This window comes from Oryzias latipes, chromosome 22 (assembly GCF_002234675.1).
Source record: "Oryzias latipes chromosome 22, ASM223467v1".
Lineage (NCBI taxonomy): Eukaryota > Metazoa > Chordata > Actinopteri > Beloniformes > Adrianichthyidae > Oryzias > Oryzias latipes.
Window position 1 is genome coordinate 11,163,275 of NC_019880.2, and position 8,792 is coordinate 11,172,066.

At 41.0% G+C, this 8,792-nt stretch overlaps 1 non-coding gene across 1 annotated transcript; it reads left to right on the plus strand.

The window, feature by feature from the left end:
- Positions 1-1,661: 1,661 nt before the first annotated feature.
- Positions 1,662-1,733, plus strand: trnam-cau. Its single transcript has one exon. It is a non-coding gene; the product is annotated as a tRNA-Met (tRNA).
- The last annotated feature ends 7,059 nt before the right edge of the window (positions 1,734-8,792 follow it).

The window sequence follows — 8,792 nt, forward strand, 5'->3', positions numbered from 1 at the left end:
GAGATTTACTGATTTATTAACATTTCCATCGTTCAGCATCAACATTTTTTCATAGTTGATTGACTCTTCTCCTCAGGAACAAAAGAGGCATAAATCAGTTCTTGGCTTTGCCTGCGAGAGCCTGTCTGACTCCCTGCATCTAAGAGAAACTGCATTCATGTGATGGAATGCATTATGGAAATGCTGAAAATGACTTATAGTGCCAAGTGATAAATTATCCCGATAAGAATGGGCGATATCTGGACATCGCAGTTCTATACTGGATGTGTTTTATGGGTTCATGCATTTTTAATTTTTTGGGGCCGAAGCGGCTCTGTGTCAAAATGAAGACAGCCTCCAGCGTGAGCGTTTGAACTCATGTCAAGCAATTCTTCAAAAACTATTTTTTATCTTGTGAATCGCAAGAGGTTTTGTGAGCAATGTGTTTTTGTAATTCGAGATTTGAACATCAACTTCTCCACTTCTTCAAGTTTCTTTTTTTTTTAAATCCTCTGTACTTCTACTTTTGCATTTTCTTGCATGCATAACAACATTCAAGTTCCACAGAGGTGAATATGCGATACAATATGAATGCCAAAATAAGAACTAAAACCTCCTAAAACCATTTTCTTTTCTGTAGTCTACCCTTACCCATTGAGCTTTCAAAATAAAAGCATAGTTTGTGCTTTTAGTTTTCTGTGTAAATCCTTTTTTGTGGTCAGATCTTTCTTTAGCTTTGCTACATTTGTGTCATCTTCAATATTTGCAGAGATTTGTTAAGTTGGAGTGCGCTAAGCTACAGTAGTACACTGCACAGGCTTTTAAAGGGTACACAGCATAGACAAGGAAATTGTGCTTTCAAGTGCAAAGACTGAAGTGATCATTTCATCTTTACAGAGGCCTCTAACTCTGCATGAGCACAGCGGATAATAATTAAAATATTAAATATTAATTATTTCCAGTTTTGTTTGCTTTTATTTTTTTACAACGTAAAGAAACGTGGCTAAATTGGGGATTTTTTTTTTCAAGCATGACTTTAAACTTTCATCTGGTTTTTCAGGTGGAACCATTATTATTATTTTATCGGACTTATCGTGGGAGTTACGTTCCAAAAAAAACAATAAATAAAATCTGCGAAGTAGGCTTACAGATGTATTAAGGCTGTAATACTCCTAATTACACACTGTAGCCACTTTTCTCTAACATTTTCAAACTTTTTATACTTGCTACACTCTCAAAGTTCGAACCATCATAGAAAACAACTCAGATAGATAGATAGATAGATAGATAGATAGATAGATAGATAGATAGATAGATAGATAGATAGATAGATAGATAGATAGATAGATAGATAGATAGATAGATAGATAGATAGATAGATAGATAGATAGATAGATAGATAGATAGATAGATAGATAGATAGATAGATAGATAGATAGATAGATAGATAGATAGATAGATAGCTTTTATTGTCGTTTGCACACCTTTTACACTGACATACGATATTAGTTCCAGTACAACCCGAACAAGATCAGACATACAACAAATACACATGTACAGTTCAGAGTTGACTGAGGCTGCAGCAGTAAATGCGCAGCCTGTGGCCACTGGAAAAAGCGACACAGCGATCATGTACCCTTTGACGCTTTGCTTAAATCCAACCGAATCACACTGACAACAGAAGCAGAGTGGCGCAGCGGAAGCGTGCTGGGCCCATAACCCAGAGGTCGATGGATCGAAACCATCCTCTGCTATCTATTACGTTTGGCATTTGGAGCAGACAGCAAAGAAAGAATTTCATTGTGCAGGGAAACCCGTTTCTTTACTGTGCATATGATAATAAACCCTTTGTATCTTGAATCTTGAATCTTTTTTAAATCGCATCAGAGTTCACTTGCAAGTTTTCAGGAGGACTGTGGTTTGTGTGTTTGTTTGTCTGTTTGTTTGTTTTGTCACTCTTCCGCTAAGCTGAGAGCAGACACGAAGGAAAAGAAATGGACTGAGCGCTCTCCAAAACAACTGTATTTTATCATTTCTTCTTTAAAAATATACATATAGAATATATTAAAAGAGTTTTCCTTTGTCAATGCATGAGTATTTCCCCAACTTCACTTACTTAATTAACGCATGTTTACAGATCATTTTATTAATAATAATATTAATAAACGTAATTTTTAGGAAGCATAACGGAGGCTCTGCAATTTTTTGCCTTTTGTTTGATCATAATTAATGAGTACTTGTGTTTTATATAACTAAAACGCATTACAATGACGTAATATTTTCACGTTTTTGTTTCTCAAAGTGAAATAAAGTTCTTGTTAACTGCTGCATCACCAGTGATGATGTTTTACAAGCCGCATTGTACCTTCGTTGTCCTGATTTATTTTAAAATTCTCTTTCATGTGGGGTCAGTGCGGCGCGAGGTGGTGCTGACTTTTAAATCCGGGATTTGCTTACGGCAGGGGGGCTCACACTTTTTTGGCATGTGAGCTACTTTTGAGTCGACAATATCTTGGAGACCTACCTGTAAGCGTATTTATATATATATATATATATATATATATATATATATATATATGGATTTGAGATGAGAGATAATCCAGATAGATGGAGGACTAGTCAGTGTGAAAGCCACTATCCAGGATGAAACATCCAAGATGCATGATTACATCAAGCTCAAGGCCCCAACTGACAGTGTTCTCAGTGAATGTCTCAGGCAATGGAGGGCAGAGGATACAGTGCTGGAGGACAGATCCTCATGGGAGGACAAACCCCTGCATGGGATGTACCACCGGACCATAACTGAAGTGGCTGATATCAAGAAGTCCTACCAATGGCTAGAAAAGGCTGGCCTACAGGACAGTACTGAAGCGCTCATCCTGGCAGCTCAGGAACAAGCCCTGAGCACCAGAGCAATAGAGGATCTACCACACCAGACAAGAATCAAGGTGTAGGCTGTGCAAAGAGGTCCCTGAAACAATCCAGCACATAACTGCAGGATGTAAGATGCTGGCAGGTAAAGCAAGTGGCTGGAATAATATACAGGAACATGTGTGCAGAATATGGAAACCCCAAGGTCAAAATGGGAAACACCTCAGAAGGTGGTAGAGAATGAGAGGGCAAAGATCCTGTGGTACTTCCAGATCCAGACTAATAGGATGGTAATGGCGAACCAACCAGACATTGTAGTGGTGGATAAAGAACAGAGGAAAGCCGTTGTGGTGGATGTGGCAGTACCAAGCGATGGGAACATCAGGAAGAAGGAACATGAGAAACTGGAGAAATACCAGGGACTCAGAGAAGAACTGGAGAAAGCCTGGAAAGTGAAGGTGACAGTGGTGCCTGTGGTAATTTGAGCACTCGGGGCAGTAACCCCCAAGCTGGAGGAGTGGCTACAACAGATACCTGGAAAGACCTCAGACCTCTCAGTCCAGAAAAGCGCAGTGCTAGGAACAGCTAGATACTGCAGGACCCTCAAGCTCCCAGGCCTCTGGTAGAGGACCTGAGCTTGGAGGTGAAACCACCCACGGAGGGTGAGAGGGGCGTTTTTTTAAATACATATGTATATTTATATTTAAATACTATTAGTAAGTGTTTGTTGTTAAATGTTTGTTTATTAGTTACATGTTTATTTCTACATTGTTTTTTATGTGCTGATGATTAAAAACTGCACAGTAAGATTACACAAAGATACTTTTGTATTAACAGATGAGGCATTTTATTACAAAGCTAGAAAGCAGTGACTATCATATGTCATGCTCTGTTGTAAACCGTGCAATGCAGGGAGCATAGCATTTCTGAAGTCTGTGCCACGGAAAAAAACGCTTCCCTAATGAACTCGTATTTATCAGGCGAGAACTGCAGAGCCGGTAACAGGAGGACACACGCCGGGCGGCTTCAATAAACACTCCGCTTGTCCGGAGTGGTCTTCTGCCGGGGACTTGACGTTTAAACACGCATATGCAGTGACATATGTTTCAGAGGATGTCCGATGGGCCGTTCTGCATGTCAATCATGTCCCGTACTTCTCAGTGAGGATTTTGATTGGCTGGTGGATTTTTTTAGAAGTACTTTTTATTGTTTTGTTATTTATCTTTGCTGTCCTGCGATCTACCCTCATGCCCTTGAAGATCGACCTGTCGATCGCGATCGAGGTAATGAGCACCCCTGGCTAAAAATCTGAATCGTTGCTTCCCACCTGGTGAAGTTGCCTATGTGGTCACATTAGGCAGCTGATAAATGATGGTCATCTGCACTTTTCACAATAAAACTCACCCAGATTCCTCAGATCATTACATTTCATTGAGACAAATTTATGTATAGTAACATATATGCTAAAATATAGTTATTTAAAGTTTTTTTGCTGTTGCTTTTTTCTGTTCAAAAACTGGATCTTTAATAGGATTAAATCTAATACAACATTATTTTTTTCCTTGTTTTTAAACATTTCTGGTCAGATAGTGACCCCAAAGATGGAAGCCTGCAGCTAAATTGATGCTACAGTCAGTCTTACAGGGGGTCTGTTGAAAAGAACTGCATGGTGATTAGCCCCGCTCTGATAATCCATAATAATCGGTACGATAGCTGTAGAACTGAGCCGCTGGCTACAAATCTGTGAGTCTGGTCAGAAAATTCTCCATCTTTTCATCCACATCCCGTCTGATTTTCTGCTTCCATCTTCACAGAAACCAATTTGAGGAACCAGCAGACTCTTAGCGGAAAGAAAGCAGGGATGCAACAGCTGAACAGAGCGAACAGGCAGCCATACATATGGATCAGGTCGGCAGCCTGAGCATTAATAGCCTCCCTCTGGAATCTAAAACACTGGAACAGGCCAAAGAGGAACTCCTGAGGGAAATCACAATACCGGCAGCCATTCAGGTCAGCTTGTACATGTTCTCTGCGAGTTACAGCTCCATTTTGCTCCCCCTTTCTTTAGTCTCCACGGCCGGAGAGCTTCCTTCTGCGAGGTGATTTATACACTTGCATGTCTTATTGGGTGAAGAGAAAGAATTGCATTTCTGTTTGGGATGATTTATGTTTTCCTGGAACATGGTGAAGGTGAGAGGACGTCAAAACTCTACCTTCCACTGTATAAGCTTTCCAAAAGTGACGTTAAACTATAATTAACATTATTGAAAGCTGTGGATCCTTTTTTGAATCCAATCAAAAAGTAGATGTGTAAGAACGTAGTTGTTTTATGGCCTGCATGCTAACACTTTTTGTTATATTAGCATAGTTAGCATAGTTTTCATCTTTAACAATGTGTTTTTTCTGTGATGCTTGATTATGTTGAATGCAATGCTAGAACAGTTTGCAACGTTTTATTTTCTATAGCTCTGATTCAAAAAACCAAAAATGTTTCTAATTGACCAATATACAGACTAACATTAGATTTGCTATGGGAATGAAACATGTTTTCTACTTTAAAGTTAGTATTTTTGTTGAAGTATTTGCTCTATGTTACAATAAAACATGTGGTTTAATAGCCAAACCTCTGCTCACATGCTGGAAGTGTCCTAATGATGGCTAGAGTTGTTAGAAGTGCTGATGTGAAGATCATCAACGTTGGTATTACTTTTTTAACACATCATTACTCAGCAGAGATTATAGCTTTTCATCTTGAATCATTTGCCGAAAGCATTAAGGGCATAGGCATGTGGTAGAAAGTGATGGACAAAATAAAGGGGATCACCCCAAGTGATTCAATCGCCACAGCTCTTATTGTCACTTTCTCCCTCCAAGCATTCCTTTTTCCTCTAGTTTTTCATGTTCCTTCTCCATGATGTTGCCAACACTTGGTATTGCCACATCCACCACCTCTGTTTTTTTGTTTTTTATCCACCACTACAATGTCTGGTTGGTCCGCCATTACCAGACATTACGTTTGTCACACAGGACCTTTGCTCATTCATCTTCTACCACTTTGACCTTGGGCTTTTCAGTCCATATTTGTCCCACATTTTCTTGTGGCACCTGTGGCACTCCATGCCCTGCCAGCATCTTACACCCTGCAGTTATGTGCTGAAATACCTACACCTTGGGTCTTGTCTGGTGTGGTAGATCTGAGCCTCTATGGCTACGTTCACACTGCAGGGCTTAATGCTCAATTCAGATTTTTTGAAAAAATCTGATTTGTTTGCTATAGCGTTCACATTTCCTAGTAAATCCGAGCTTTTCTGATCTCCAGTGTGACCGTGACACGACCCAAACGAGACCCGCATGCGCAGAAGCCAGAAGAATACTCAACGGTGAATGACGTCACTTGTTGTTTGCAAAGCAAACGTTAACAATGGATGTCAACAATGGTGTTGTCAAAAGCGGAGCTCTTTTTGTAATATTAAATTTATTTTCACGAAGGAGCAGCACAATTACAATCTTCTCATTTTAAGAAGGCAATGGAGTCGGGGTCGTCTGTACCCACTGTTGTGGAATGGAAATGTGCATGTGTTGGGGCCGCGCGCCCGCGTGTGTGTGTTTGCAAGCGCGTGCCGCGATAGAGAATGGGGGGGGGGGCAGTGTGGGCGCGCATGTTAATAAAAGAAGGGTTCCCCCAGAATAAATGCAATGGACTCTTTATCAACCCGTTCTGGAGAATCTAAGGATCAGAACAGGGAGGAGGAGGAGGATCGCCTCGGGTCCCCCGCGCTTCTGATCACGGTCGGAAAGGGGAGAAAGAAAAAAAAGTTATCGCGGGAAAGGTTCAACACCACGCTCTACCATTTAGCTGGAAATTTTTTCAAAAACCGCCCAGTTGCGATAAGAGCCCTGGAGTTTGGCCTGAAAAGAGCGATCACCCCAAATATTAATCCAATCAGTGACCTGCTTCCCTTCCACTGACGGGTCTCAGCAGCATCGTCCACCATGGTTGATGTTTACGTTCTCGTTTCAGCCTACTTCAACGCAAAATGATGACGTTTGTTGCGTGTCGATGACGTACGGTTCGGAATCAAGTCGCCTGGCCGGTCAGACGGCGGTCGCAATTGAAAAGATCGGCTACGTTTCGGAATCAGGCCGGCAAACCCACGGGGCCTGGGTCGCATTTGAAAAGAGCGGATCTGTGTCGTTCAGACTGTCATGAAAAGATCGGAATTGGGCCGCTTAGGGGCAAAAAATTCGGAATTGGGTCGTTTCAGCCTGCAGTGTGAAGGTAGCCTATGTCTCTCGTCCTCAGGGTTTGTTCCTGAGCTGCCAGGGAAAGTGCTTCAGTGCTGTCCTGATGGCCAGCCCTTTCTAGCCATTGGTAGGACTTCTTGATATCATCCATTTCAGTTATGGTCCTCTCCGCTGCCTGAGACATTTACTGAGTACACTGTCTTTTGGGGCCTTATGCTTGATGTTTTTGTGGATATTGCATGTTTCATCCTGGAGCTACAGTCATAACCCTTGTGCTATCTTAGGTGACCCCACCCTTACTTTGACATGTTTTCCCTACCATGACAAAGCTGGTTTAAGGTGGAAAGATTTCATGTAATCTATGGACACCAATGAAGATCACAAATCATTGAAGAAAAAAGGGTCAGCGCACTGTCTAGTGGGTCTGGATGACCCGACTCCAAATGTTAAAGTGCCTAGGATAGCACAAGGGTTTAAGGTGCTGGATTTATGGTTTATGGTGAGAACCATAGTGTTTTAACATCCATAGTCTTTATGTTTGCCTTTGGCAATCTCATTATTTCTGCAGGGTATCTAATGACTGGTACAAATTAAGAAAAAAGGTAAAGAGGGTAATTTTTTTCTTTCTCAGCAATAACTGCAATTTCAAATGTTGAAAGCAACACAAACTTGGAGTTTGAGTAATAAACCCCATACGTTTCTCCTACTCAATACTGTTACACCTTCAGATGTTCTGCCATCGGGCATTTCACACGGGAGGTTGTTCAGAGTCATTCAAGGAAATACAGTAAGTTCCTGACTCACACTGCACTGAATCACAACCAAACATGACTCACAACGCGCCGCCTTTCGTCATAGGGAGATTCTTTTCAAGTCCCCAGAAAATGTTGCTGTAAAAGTCTCCATTTTATTGTCCGTTTGAAGAACTTTGACCCGTTTCAAACCCAATACTGATGTGGTGGGAGTTCTGGATGAAGGGCTTCATGTGCTGTGGTGCAGGAATGCTGACAATGCAACAGGCACGGCGAGGAACTTGTGACCTTGTTGAAGTGCCACATCCTCCTACACAACCCTCTATCAATAACGCCTGTGTCTTCACCAGATTGTGCAGATTGACTTGTCGCTGTGTCAAAACAGTGAGAGCTATTCTGTTTTGTTTCCGTGTAACCCTTGTGCTATCCTAGGCACTTTAACATTGGGAGTGGGGTCATCTAGACCCACTAGACAGTGCACTGAACCTTTTTTTTTCAATGATTTGTGATCTTCACTGGTATCCATGGATTACAGGAAATCTTTCCACCTTTATCCACCTTTGTCATGGTAGGAAGAACACGTCAATGCAAGGGTGGGGTCATCTAAGATATCACAAGGGTTAAAGACACTTGAAGACATTAGTAAAAAAAAAAAAATGTTAAAACCACTTAATGTTAAATTGAAATTTATAATTTTTTGTCAGGTAAATATCTAAGTAAAAGATATGATGAAGACAATAAAAACATATTTTGCAAGTAATTTGGTTTACATGAATATTGGTTTTATTGTTCACAGAGTTTATGGATTTTCCGAATACTTCTTAACCCATCAACGTTTGGCTCCGGTGTTGACGTTCTTTGGACTAACATACCTCTTCAACTGTTTATGCAATTACAGCAGAGTCTAAAGCAGAGAAATGCAGCTAATACACCAAACTGCACAAT